Genomic DNA, 12,398 nt, shown 5'->3' on the forward strand with positions numbered 1-12,398 from the left:
CCCATTTTTGACCGTCCTCAAGACTTGGACGTCATCGTTTGAACACGCGATGATCATCCATGCTCGTGTTCGTTTTGAGTTCTCGGGGGTCTCGGTCGCGCGCCTTGTCTCAAGATCTCTCAACTTGTCTATTTTGTGCTTGGTTGTAGACCAAGAACTTGTGTTTTTGCTTCTGAGGGAAGAGGACGGCTTATTGGCCATCCCCTCAACCCATCAGCCAAGGCATGAAGCCATTGTTTTCTTGCCATCAGCCAAAAGTGTTGGCCGATCGGCACTTTTTTTAGTCAGTCGGCACTTATGTTGGTCAATCGGCCATATTTTCTAGTCGAGCCCTGTTCATCTGCTTTATGCAGATATTTTATGCCAGCTGTCATAGCTGGCATGCACAATTCACATCCTCCATACACGTGTATGGAGAGATTTGATTCAATTGCTTAACTTGCTCAACAAGCTTAGGAATTGAACTTCTATAAAGAGGGAGCTCCTCCTCCCTTTTCAGAGGTTCAGAAAATTAGGGTTAGGGTGATAGATATAGTTTTGTATCTATTTTGCCTTGATTCTTCATTTTTGTGCTTCAAAAATGTCATTTTGTCTTACTATTGTACACAAACGCACACTAGAACACCATCCTCTTGGAGCTGAGGTCCCTTGAGGGTGATTTTAGTGTTCTTGGGCTGGTTTTGATCAGAGAAGTCTGCTGGAGCAGTGTTCTTGAAGGTGGTCTTCAAGGGTGAGTTCCTTACTTTTAAACCCCCATTCTTGTTTTAGCTTTTAGACCTACTTGCTTATTGTTTTAAGCTTAACTCTTAACTAATAAAAGTTCTGTTTTTCGATGCTTTAGATCTTTGTTTAAGGTCATTTTGAGGTTGGGGGTGATCTACCACCTCTTAGGCCTTGTTAGGCCTTGTTTTAGGCCATCCCTTTTGGCCCTTGTTCTTGGCTTTGCATGACCTTTGTACCACTGAAATCCAGAGGATTTTCAGTGGTGGAAAGGTAGTTTTGAGGTCTTAAATAGGAGAGGGTCATCCCCTCTCCTTGATGTCTTGTATGCTTGCATAAGTGACTTATATTGGTAGCATGTTGGCTTAGCTTGTTTTAGCTTCATTTCAGTATGTATTAGGCTTTGTTTTTCCATGATACAACACTATTTTTGCTTGGTTTTGTCACTCCATGCATGCCTAATACACTTGTAGTGTAAATTACACAAACTAGTCTTATATACTTCATGTTTGAGCATGTCTTTCTAGCTTATGTTGACTTCATTTCAGTGGATTTTTGGTGTTGTTTTAGCATGCCATGACTCTATTTTGGGTGGGTTTAGTTGGCTCTTACATGCTTCATGTACTTGTCTTGCAATCCTCTCATTTGCCTTAACATGTATCTTGCGTTTAGCCTATCATTCTTGCATGTTTTGACTCAACTCAAAGAAGCTTTTAGCCTTGTTTTACCATCCTTGAGCTCTGTTTTATGTTGTTTTAATCATATATGCCACGCTTTGTATAGCCATAAGACATTCTAGCTTGTTAGCCTTGTGTGTCCAAGTCACTAGCATGCTTTATTTGGACTATTATCATGATTTGGCATCATTTGAAATACTATTTCAGTTCATGTTTCATGCTCATATACTTGCACTTATCACTCCTTTAATGCTTTAAAGAGTTGATGCCTTATGCCTCATGAATGGACCATTGTGTATGCCTCCATGCTTAGGTCTTTGGGATGCCATCTAAGTGGATTTTTGGGCTTATTTTGATATTCCATAACTCTGTTTTTCATTGGATAATTCATGCCATGTTTGGTTTTGATAGGTGTAGTGTAACACCCCTTTGTAGCCTTACATGCCTCATGCCTTTTGGAGTTGCATTCTAGCTTGTGTTGGCTAGTATCGAGCATGTTTTTGGTCTTGTCTTGACCTACCTTGGGACTGTTTTGAGTGCCCTTAGCCCTTTGGGGCTTGCCTTGCATGGCCATGGTTTGAGTCCCTTGGTTAGCCTCAAGCTTTGGGCTTTCTTGTATGCTTTGCTTGCTTTGTTTGGTTGGTTTGACACATTTCCATGCATGATTTCAGAGCTTATAATGTTTGTCATATGTCCATATTTGTCCCCTTTTAAGTGCTCTTGAAAGTTGCCCTCCTATGCCTAGGTGTTGGACCATTTACATGTGCATATTTGTTTCGCATTTTCATGCTTCCAATTCATAACTTTGGCCACTAATTTAGGCCTGTTTAAGAGCTGCCCATTTTAGTTTAAGCCCATTTTCGCATGTTGTTGCATGCTTGCCTTGCATATTGTTGCATGTTGTTGCATATTTGGTATATTGCATGTTGTTACATGCTAATTCCATTACATGTTATTGCATGCTAATTTCATCACATCATGCTTGCATGTTTGCATAGCATTGTGCATGCATGCTTTGCCTCTTGATCAAACATGATAGAGGTTGAGGTCTCTTGTGTGATTTTGTGCATTCATTCCATATTGAATTGCACACTTGGCTCTTTTGGCCATCATGCATTGAAATGCGCGATTGGTGGTCCAAGGGTCGGGAACTACACTCTTTTGAGTCTTAAACATGATAAGGGGTGTAGTTGCAAACATTGTCTTGTAAGTATTGTAATAATTAATTGTAGCTAGTTATTCATTTGATTGTGTAATAATTAATTAGCTTGTTAGTTAGTTAATTAGATGGTTTGTATTGTTTTTTCGGTCTCTCCCTCGAGAGAGCCAATTGGTGTAATAAGCGTGCGTGAGTGTGTGAATGTCTTCCAACCCCACGTCTTTCTCCATTTTACTTAACCGCTTACGATGGTTAGTTTTAGGGCATATTTCATTTAGCATCCTTATGCTATGCATGTTTGCATCATTCATCTGTACTACATGCACTGGGCTCGGCGCATCATACTAACTGCATCGTATTCCAATTCCTACTTGAATACATGTATTGAATTGTCACATCTCATATGCCATCTTAGGATAGTCGAGCCTATTTCTAATTACATTTTGCATGTGTTGCATTAGCCATCTTAAACATAGCTAGGATCATGCATGATTACTAACTAGCTATTGTTTTGGCTCGGAGTACACTGTGAGTGTTTATGCTTTAACATCTTGCATGTGTGTAAGTGTTGCCATGATAGCATGCTTACCATGAGGCTATTTGCTTATGTGATATAACTGTCTGAATACCTGTGGGTGAAGGTTGGATTGCTTCAATTGGAACGATTCATTGAATCTTCGATTTAGCCTACTTGCGAGTAGCAAACTTCAAACCATTTTTTTCAAACAAACATGAGATGTTTTGTTCCAACTTAGGCAATCTGGTATATACTTGTATGCTGTGCGCATCACATAGTAATTCTAGCTAATGAACCAGAATAAGAAGACATGTGTTTTCAAAAATAAGATATCATGCTTAGTACAGACCGATCTTTGATCGAGCGAGCGGGAGTGCTCATTGCATGACATTCCCTTCTCGTACCCAAGTTCCCGACCCGTGGCAACTTTGGTGATAACGGACACGTGGCCTTAGGCAACGAGTCAGGGTTTCCTAAATTTTCCAAAACAAAATATTTAAGTGGCGACACTGTATCTGGCAAACCAGCCCATGTTTGGCACTTCTTTACAAAAATTAATTTTCCAAAACGATTTGCCAGATTTGGACTCTTTGGTGATTTATCGGTCTTGCATTGCACTTTGCGAGATTAGATTTAGAACCGTGACATTGAGTCCGAACTGTAGTAGCTAGAGAACAAAACGAGATTTTCTCGGGAGTTCTCCGGGCACGTCTACACACCCCTTGCATATCAAATCCTCTACCTGGTCTTTAAGGTTAACACATTCCTCAGTATTGTGGCCGTAGTCCTGATTGAAGCGACAGTACTTTGATTGATCTCAGTGGTCGGAGGGAGATCCTGATGGTCGGGGCCATTTCAGGTTGCAATCTCATTGAATTTGGTTCAAGACTTATTCTATGGGGAAATTCAGACGCGTGTATCGTTCGAACCGACCAGGTGGTCGAGTAAGTGCCGGTCAGTCGGCTCAAGCAAGTCATTCAGTATATTGAGGGAGTTGTCGTGTATATTGGGAGGATCTGGTCTCGAGTTCCTTTCTTTTGTCCTTAGGGGGTGGATTTTTAGGTGTGGAATCTTGGCGGGCTGCCAAAGAGTCTTCGGCATTCATGTATTTTTGGGCTTTGGAAATGAGGGTGGCTATGGCGGTCGGGGGGTTTTTAGAAAGGGAGAAAAGGAAATCGGATGGTCGTAAATTGGCCATAAAGGCTGTGAGGGTGACCTTGTCATCGTTTTCCACCACCTATAGGGCCTCAGTGTTGAAACGGGTGACAAAGCTGCGTAAGGACTCACCTTTCGTCTGCCGGATATTGAGCAATTGAGTTGTCGGGCATCGTTGGTGCTGAGCACCAATGACATGGCTCAGGAAGGAATCACTTAGATGTTGGAAAGTAGAGACAGAGTTCGGTGGTAGCTGACTAAACCATAGTCAAGCCGACCCCTTAAGCATTACGGGGAAAGCCCGACACATGATCTCGTCAGGGAAATCATAGAGAATCATGAGGGTCTTGTAGGACTCCAAATGGTCGACCGGATCGGTTGTGCCGTCGAAGGTGTCGATCGAGAGCATTTTGAACTTGGGAGGTAGGGGTTTGTCCCTGATGGAGACAACAAATGGGGAGTTGGTTGTACTGAAGGGTTTGTTCTGTATGTTCTGCATGACACCCTAAAGTTGGTGTTTCATGGCTCGGAGTTCTGCATTCCAAATAGGAACATTGTCCCCTCCAAAGTGCAGTGGGGGTTGAACACTACTAGCCTCCCCTTCAGGGATAGGTGCTTGAATTGATGGGTGTAAGCCCCGAGGTGGTGGGTTCATGTCTTGGGGTGGGGCTTGTAAACCTTCTAGATTAGAAAGATAGGCTTGTTAGAAAGAATGGCTCAGGCCCTGTTCTCGATTATGAGGGATATCTTGTGGTGGTGGAGGAGGTATAGGGAGATTTCGCTGGAGTAAAGCGTTGATCAAGGCCTGGTTTTGTTCAGCCAAGCAGTTGATGTTGTTGGTGAGCTCTATGAAGTACTGAGGTGGGTTGTTTGGGTTAGAAGGGTTGGCTTGGGGGTTAACGACATTGTGTTGAGAAACGATGGATCTCGTTGTAACAATCCACCTTGGTGGAAGGTAAGGAGAATTTATCGGGAACGGGTCTCCAGCAACAATGAGCACAACTATTAACCGGAGTGGTGTTCCCACAGACGGTGCCAACTGATGATTTTGCTGGACGGCCAGGTGGACGAGTTGGGCCGACCCACATTTTCTACACCTTTTACCGATCTATGAGCTCGCTAGTGTGCCTGCAAAAATGTCCAATGGGGAATAGGAGTCCCCCAGTGGACCCTCCAACGATCAAGTTAGAAGATAGGAGATTGACTGTGTAGAGAGAGAGAAGAAGAATGTAGAACTTAAACTTTGATGTGTCTTGGAAACCTCCTTATATCCTTTGTCCATCATTTCTTTGTCCACTCTAACTTGTCGTGTTGGCCGAAAGTCTATACTCTAGCGTGCATTGTTCGGTGAGGCTGTCTATTCCGACGTAAAGGGGTTATCATAGTTAATGTTGTGGGAGCCTCATTAATGGCTGATGTGTGGTGCAATAACTTTGCAGGATCTTTGTCTGCTTACGTGGCTGGTTCCCTGTTTGACACGTGTTTAGATGCCATTGGTTCCTTGGTTAACACTGGGTTCTCAAGAGTGTTGGCTTTAATACTTGAATTGTGAATTGGGCTCTAAGTGGTGGGCCACAACCTTTTGTGGGTCCACCGATGTCAAAATACATATAAATTATTAGTCATTACATGATATTAAAGTAATTTAGATTATTAAATTATATTCAATATATTTTATATATACAAATAACACAAAATCTTACTCTTTTTTTATTTTTATTTTCACTCATAAATTGTAAAGACTACTATAGCGACATTTCTCTTATATTATATAAATTATTTGTTTTGATATTATTAATGATTTTCTTAAAAAAAAATGTAAATAGAGTCAAATTTTAATAATTTAAAAGAAAAATCATTTACAATTTGGGCAACTCAGGCAATTCAGGTTTAACTTGGGTCGAATTTGGACAAGCAACCTCGGGCTACAATTCGGGCTTAGGCAGGTCTCAGCACAACTTAGGCTGGGTTTGGACAATCTCCTAGTCCAACTGAACCCGCTTGAGTTGCACTCCTACAGTCGAGTGGACCGCAATTGTGAATGTTTTGGGGATTAATTTTTTTAGCAATTTATTTATTTTACAAAATGACAGAAAAGTAAAGAGAAATTGACTTTTTATAATGATTTTTTTTTAGGTTAAAATTATAGTATTTTTTTTATTAAAATTGTGACTTTCCAAAATAGGCATGATTCTCAACTCTGAGTGGGACAGATGATCCGCGCCACATGACAAATAATAACGCACGCTACTTCACAAGACTAGCTTCTCGACTTTTTAGAAGCCAAGGGCTCAGGAACCTCTCGCATATTTAATCAATATGGTACTCTCACTCTACCTACCACTTTCCGAGCCACATGGCAAATAATAACACACGCTCCTTCACAAGACTAGGTTCCTGAGTTTTTAAAAACCAAGGGCTCAAAAACCTCTCGTATATTCTATTTTTATTTATTTATGGTTAGGAACCTCACTCATTTTAATCAATGTGGTACTCAAACACTACCTACTACTTTTTTTTTTTCTTTTTTTTTCCTTGGAGGGTTGTTTCTGGGTTAAGTTTATCTGTATGATTTTTTTTGGGTCCAGTTACAAAGCGTGCCTTTAGATTGATTTGGATTGGAAATTTTTAAAAGAAAGAGATTGGATTGAAAGGCCCCAAATGCGAAGGCTACAGCAGAGGCAATATATATTTATATATTTGTTCTTCAACTAGTTGAAAGGTGCCTCACAATTTTCTTATCATTCATAATAATATGCTCATGAGTCTTGAAATTTTTTGAAGCTAGGGTTGGGGGTATATGAACATTGAACTAGCCTGTGTTTTATGAAAAAGTCCAGGGACACAAACTTAAGAGCCCAAATTTTTTTGGGTAGGGAATTGTATGGTGGAGATTAAATTTGGGTAATGTGGGATTCATATAAATTTGAACTATAAGATGATAATTCTAAATAATTTGTAGATAGTTAAGTTTGCGTTCGTAGTATTGCTGGTGTTTTATAGACTCTAGAAGAGTCAAGTCTACAATTGAAACAGGGCATGGAGACTCCAATAAGCTGATTTGAAAATCTGAACGTGAGACAACCGTTATGAAGAAGTTGAGTCTTATTTTAAAGATAAGTTGGTGTTAATGGGAAATCCTATGGTAAAGGTGTGCACCATATGCACCCTATCATAATTGACATAACATTATCACAAAAATTCGTAACATAAACCACAAAATGCATAATATTGCCACAAATTAGCATAACAAAATGTCCAAAATTTTGTGATTCATATAACAAAAATCACAAAATTTTGTAATTCATAGAACAAAAGTTTGCGACTTGGTTACGATATTTTTTGTTGCGTCAATTTGTGACGATATTACGCATTTTGTAATTGATATTACGAAATTTTACAAGAAAATTATATTAATTTATAATAGGGTGCATATGGTGCACACCCTTAGAGGGATGTGTACCATAGAATTTCCCTAAAATTGATTAAATTATAAATTTATAGTAGTATCGTGTTATTCCAAAGATTAGATATGTTATACAACCCAGATGAGTTGATTATTATAGAATTAATAGTTCTTAATCCCATCTAATCCAATTTGCCAAACAAATATGGCCTTCAAAATTGTGGCACTTAGGTTGTGTCTGTGTGGTTTATGAATTTCGGTAGGAATTTAGAGGGGGGGGAAAGAGTAAGTGAAATATGAATAAAATATAATTACATTTTATACATCTTTTCTCTTTTATTTTTTAATTTCTACCTAAATTTATGAACCTAACACATAAGAAAAATAAAACCTCTATAAAAGTAGGAAACATGTCGATATCGAATTACAAGCATTCAAAAACTAAACCAATCCATCTCAATATCTACTTCATCTCAATCTTTCATACCCCCCATTACTTGTTATACTATAGGAATTTGTATATATTTCTATGTGGGACTACTAGACCCTGTTCAATCCATTTTCTTTCATGTCCTCACATGACTAATAGTTTATGATGAAAATGATAACACCAAGTTGAGAACCATAAGCGACTTAGATTGGACATTTACGTTATGTTTGGTTAGAGAATTTGGAAAGTTATTTGGAAAGAAAAAAGGAAAATGGTGTGTGAAATTAAATGAAATGTAAGTATATTTTATTTATATTTCACCTACATTTTTTCCCTTTCTCTTTCTAAATACCTTCCCAAATCTCTTAACCAAACACAATGTAGGAATTCCTTTGCTTGGATAATAGATTTGAAAAGGTAAAGAGAAAATATAGATGAAATACGAATAAAATATAATTATATTTCAGTGGTATTTTTTCTTTTTCCTTTTATAACCCTATCAAAAGTAATGATCTAAACCCAACCTAAAAGTATAAAATTTGAACAAATGGAATCATGTAAAAAAATAAAAATACAATCTTATTAATTGGAGGAATAAATAAGTGATTGCATATAAGCTTAGACCATACACCATAAGATGACAACTTTACAAAAGCAAGATACACATATCCTTACCCAAAAAAAAAAAAAAAAAAAAAAAACTATAATTCAGCTGCAGATTTAATAACCAATTTAACAACATATAATGAAAAATGAAAAGAAAAGAAAATACGAGAAAATTAGCTATTAGTTGATGCGGGAACATATTTTTTAAATTTCACAAGAATTGCCAGTAAACCAAGCACAACGACAAAGAACTTTGCATAAACAAAAGCACAATTACTCTCAAATGCAAAGAGAACTCCTTATTAAATTAAAGAACCAACATGGCTATTAAATAGCCTTACATCAAAGCAGAAAGGGAAATAACAACCCACGACTTTATAGCCCTAGAATCGTGGTGCATGACTAAATCTAAACAAAAAATAACTTGCCCCTTAAGACTAGGGATTATTATGCAGGACTTCAAAGCACTACAATCCTAAAAACAAGGAAACCTGAACCCTATCAGGTAGAAGATCCCAACAACTTTAACATCCTCCTTAAACTGAATGCTATCAATATTCAGTTTATCCCTGGATATTCGCAGACACCCATAAGACCACGCATCTTCACGAACACCGCGAGCTTTAGTGGCTTCGTCAAAATATTTGCTATTTGCTCCTGAGTAGAACACTACACCAATTCAATAACTTCATCTTTGATGAGATTTTGAAGAAAATGAAAGCGCACATCAATGTGTTTGCTACGACCACGCATGACTGGACTCTTTGACAGTTTAATAGCTGAGATGTTATCATAGTGAACCACTGTTGGTTTGTATTGACCATGATTAAGCTTCTCCAAAATCCTCCTTAGCCACACAGCTTGTCAAGCACTAGATACAGCAGCGATGAACTCTGCTTCGGTAGTTGAAAGAGTGATTACTGGCTGTTTCTTAGAAGACCAAGACACTGCACTTGAACTCAGAATAAAAGCATAGCCAGAGGTGCTCTTCCTATCGTTCTGATCACCAGCGTAATCGCTATTTGTGTAGCCAGCAAGTTCCTTAGTTCCTCCATTCTTGTAGAATGATCCAAAACTTATTGTACCCTTCACATACCTTAACACTCTTTTCACTGCTTGCAAATGAGTCTCAGTGGGTCGTTCCATGTATCTGCTAATTAAACTTACTACAAACATCAAATCGAGACGAGTGGCAGTCAAGTACATAAGGCTTTCCACGATCTGTTTGTAATATGTCCCATCGATCCTTACTCTATTTTCATCCCTAGTAAGTTTAAAGCCAAGAACCATTGGATTGTGCACTGGATTGCACTGGGCCATATTGAATCTCTCCAAAACCTCCTAAGCATACTTCCGTTGACTGATGAAAATACCATCCACCCTTTGCAAAACTTTAATTCCAAGAACATAACTCATTTTACCAAGATCAGTCATGTCAAATTCCATCGTCATGGATTTCTTAAAGTGTTCAAGCATAATCTTATCATTACCAGTGAATATAAGATCATCAACATAAAGGCACACAATCAAAAATTTACCTCCATTGTGCTCATAAGGGCACTTCTCAAAGCTTTCTTGAACAAAATAGGTCTCTATTCGACTGTACCAAGCTCAAGGAGCTTGTTTGAGTCCATACAAAGCCTTCTTCAGTCAACATACTTTATGTTCCTATCCCTTTTGTTCATAACCTGGTGGTTGATTCACGAACACTTCTTCATCTATTTCTCCATGCAAAAACGTAGATTTGACGTCTAGTTGCTAGATCATCCAGCTTTTCTGGGCAACAAGTGAGATGACTACTCGAATGGTATCTAAACGAGCTACTGGTGCAAACACCTTAGCATAATCCACTCCATACTGTTGATTGCACGATTTCACAACGAGCCGAGCCTTGTATTTGTCCACTTCCCCATGTTCATTGAGTTTCGTTTTAAAAACCCATTTTACTCTAATTGTCTTTACTCCAGATGGCAGCTTGGTGAGTTCTCATGTATCATTCTTCACAATAGCTTTGATTTCTGCATTCATGGCTTGTCTCCATTTGCTACTCTTCACTGCATCCTTGTATGTCAAGGGATCATGTTCAGAGAATAAGGCTAAATGAGCCACATCGACATTTTCTTCATCGAAAAAGCCCTGCCCATTTACATAATCTTGCATCCACCCTGGTGGTCTTCGAACTCGTCCTCCATGAAAAGGACTGGCATCACTTGAAGACTCTCCCTTTTCGAGTAAGTCACTTGGAACGTATCCTATATTTTCAAGTTCATGTTCAAGAGTGATGTTTGCATCAGTTTCCTCCCCAAGGCTTTCATTTGTCCCTACATCTTCATCTTCCTCTCATTCCAAATCAGCCAAAATATTTTCCTTATGACTATCATCCCAGTTCTACCTATGGTCTTCTTCAAAAACCACATCTCGACTCATGATTATTTTTTGAGAAATTAGATCAAATAACCTGTAAGCCTTGGATGCTTCACTTACCCCAAGTAATATGCATTTCAGACTTTTGGCATCGAGCTTTACTCTCTTGCTATCAGGTACATGAACATGGGAAATGCATCCAAACACCCTAAAGTGACTTACTGAAGGCTTGAACCCACTCCAGGCTTCTTTTGGTGTCTTGTTTCTCATAGCAAGTGTCGGGCTTCTATTCAAGACATACACTGTCTAATTCACTGCTTCAGGCCATAAATTCTTTGGGATTTGCTTCTCTGACAGCATATTGTGCACCATATTCGTGATAATGCGATTCTTTCTCTCTGCAACCCCGTTCTATTGAGGTGTATAAACTGCTGTTAATTGCCTTTGAATGTCGTTCTTATCACAAAAGTGAGTGAACTCTTGTGATGTAAACTCATCCCCATGATCAGTTCGAAGACTCTTTATGAATGCACCGATTTCTTTCTCAACTCTAGCTTTGTAGGATTTAAAGGTAACAAATGCTTCTCATTTTTCAACTAAGAAACAAACCCAGGTTTTTCTACTAAAGTCATCGATAAAAGTAATGAGATACCTTTTTTTCCTATTCGAGATTGGTTTTATTGGCCCACATATGTTTGCATGCACTAACTGAAGAATTCCAGATGCCCACCATATGCTTTCCTTTGGAAAAGGATCGCGATGTTGTTTTCCTATCAAGCAGTCTTCGCAGATCTTTAAAGGAGCCTTCAACTGAGGCAAACCATCCACCATATTCTTTTGTTGGATCACCTTGAGACCATTCTAACTATGATGACCGTAAGAGCAATGCCAGAGTTGAGTTTGATCTGTGGTTATAGAGGAGAAACACTTTTCCTCTTTTGGTGGACAGTGACCAAGCACAGCAAACATTCTGTTGCATGCCATCTCGGTGTCCATGATTAAACCTTTTTTCAGGATGATAAATCTTGCACTTTCTATGTTGCATGAGCACTGCAAGACCTTTCTCTTGCAATTGATCAATGCTTAGTAAATTATTCTTCAACTCTGGCGCAAAGAAAACTTCAGTAATCACCTGCACAATCCCATTTATCTCCATTCGAATGTTGCCCGTCCCTTGCACAGTGAGACTCATATCATTGTCTAGCTTCACTTTCTCTCTGAAATTGTTTTCGAATTGTGAGAATAACTCTCTTTTCCCACACATATGATTACTAAACCCAGAGTCAAGAAACCACAAGTGATCTCTTCCAGCCTCATTACCATCTACATACGCCATTAAAAGCATTTCTTCACTGGTCTCGACA

General features: G+C 38.8%; 1 pseudogene; it reads right to left on the reverse strand.

Annotated features, from left to right (window-relative positions):
* Nucleotides 1-8,772: 8,772 nt before the first annotated feature.
* Nucleotides 8,773-9,990, reverse strand: LOC145798208 (secreted RxLR effector protein 161 pseudogene; annotated as a pseudogene).
* Between the last annotated feature and the right edge of the window lie 2,408 nt (nucleotides 9,991-12,398).

Source organism: Camellia sinensis, chromosome 8 (assembly GCF_055761805.1).
Source record: "Camellia sinensis isolate YWXY chromosome 8, ASM5576180v1, whole genome shotgun sequence".
Taxonomy (NCBI): Eukaryota; Viridiplantae; Streptophyta; class Magnoliopsida; order Ericales; family Theaceae; genus Camellia; species Camellia sinensis.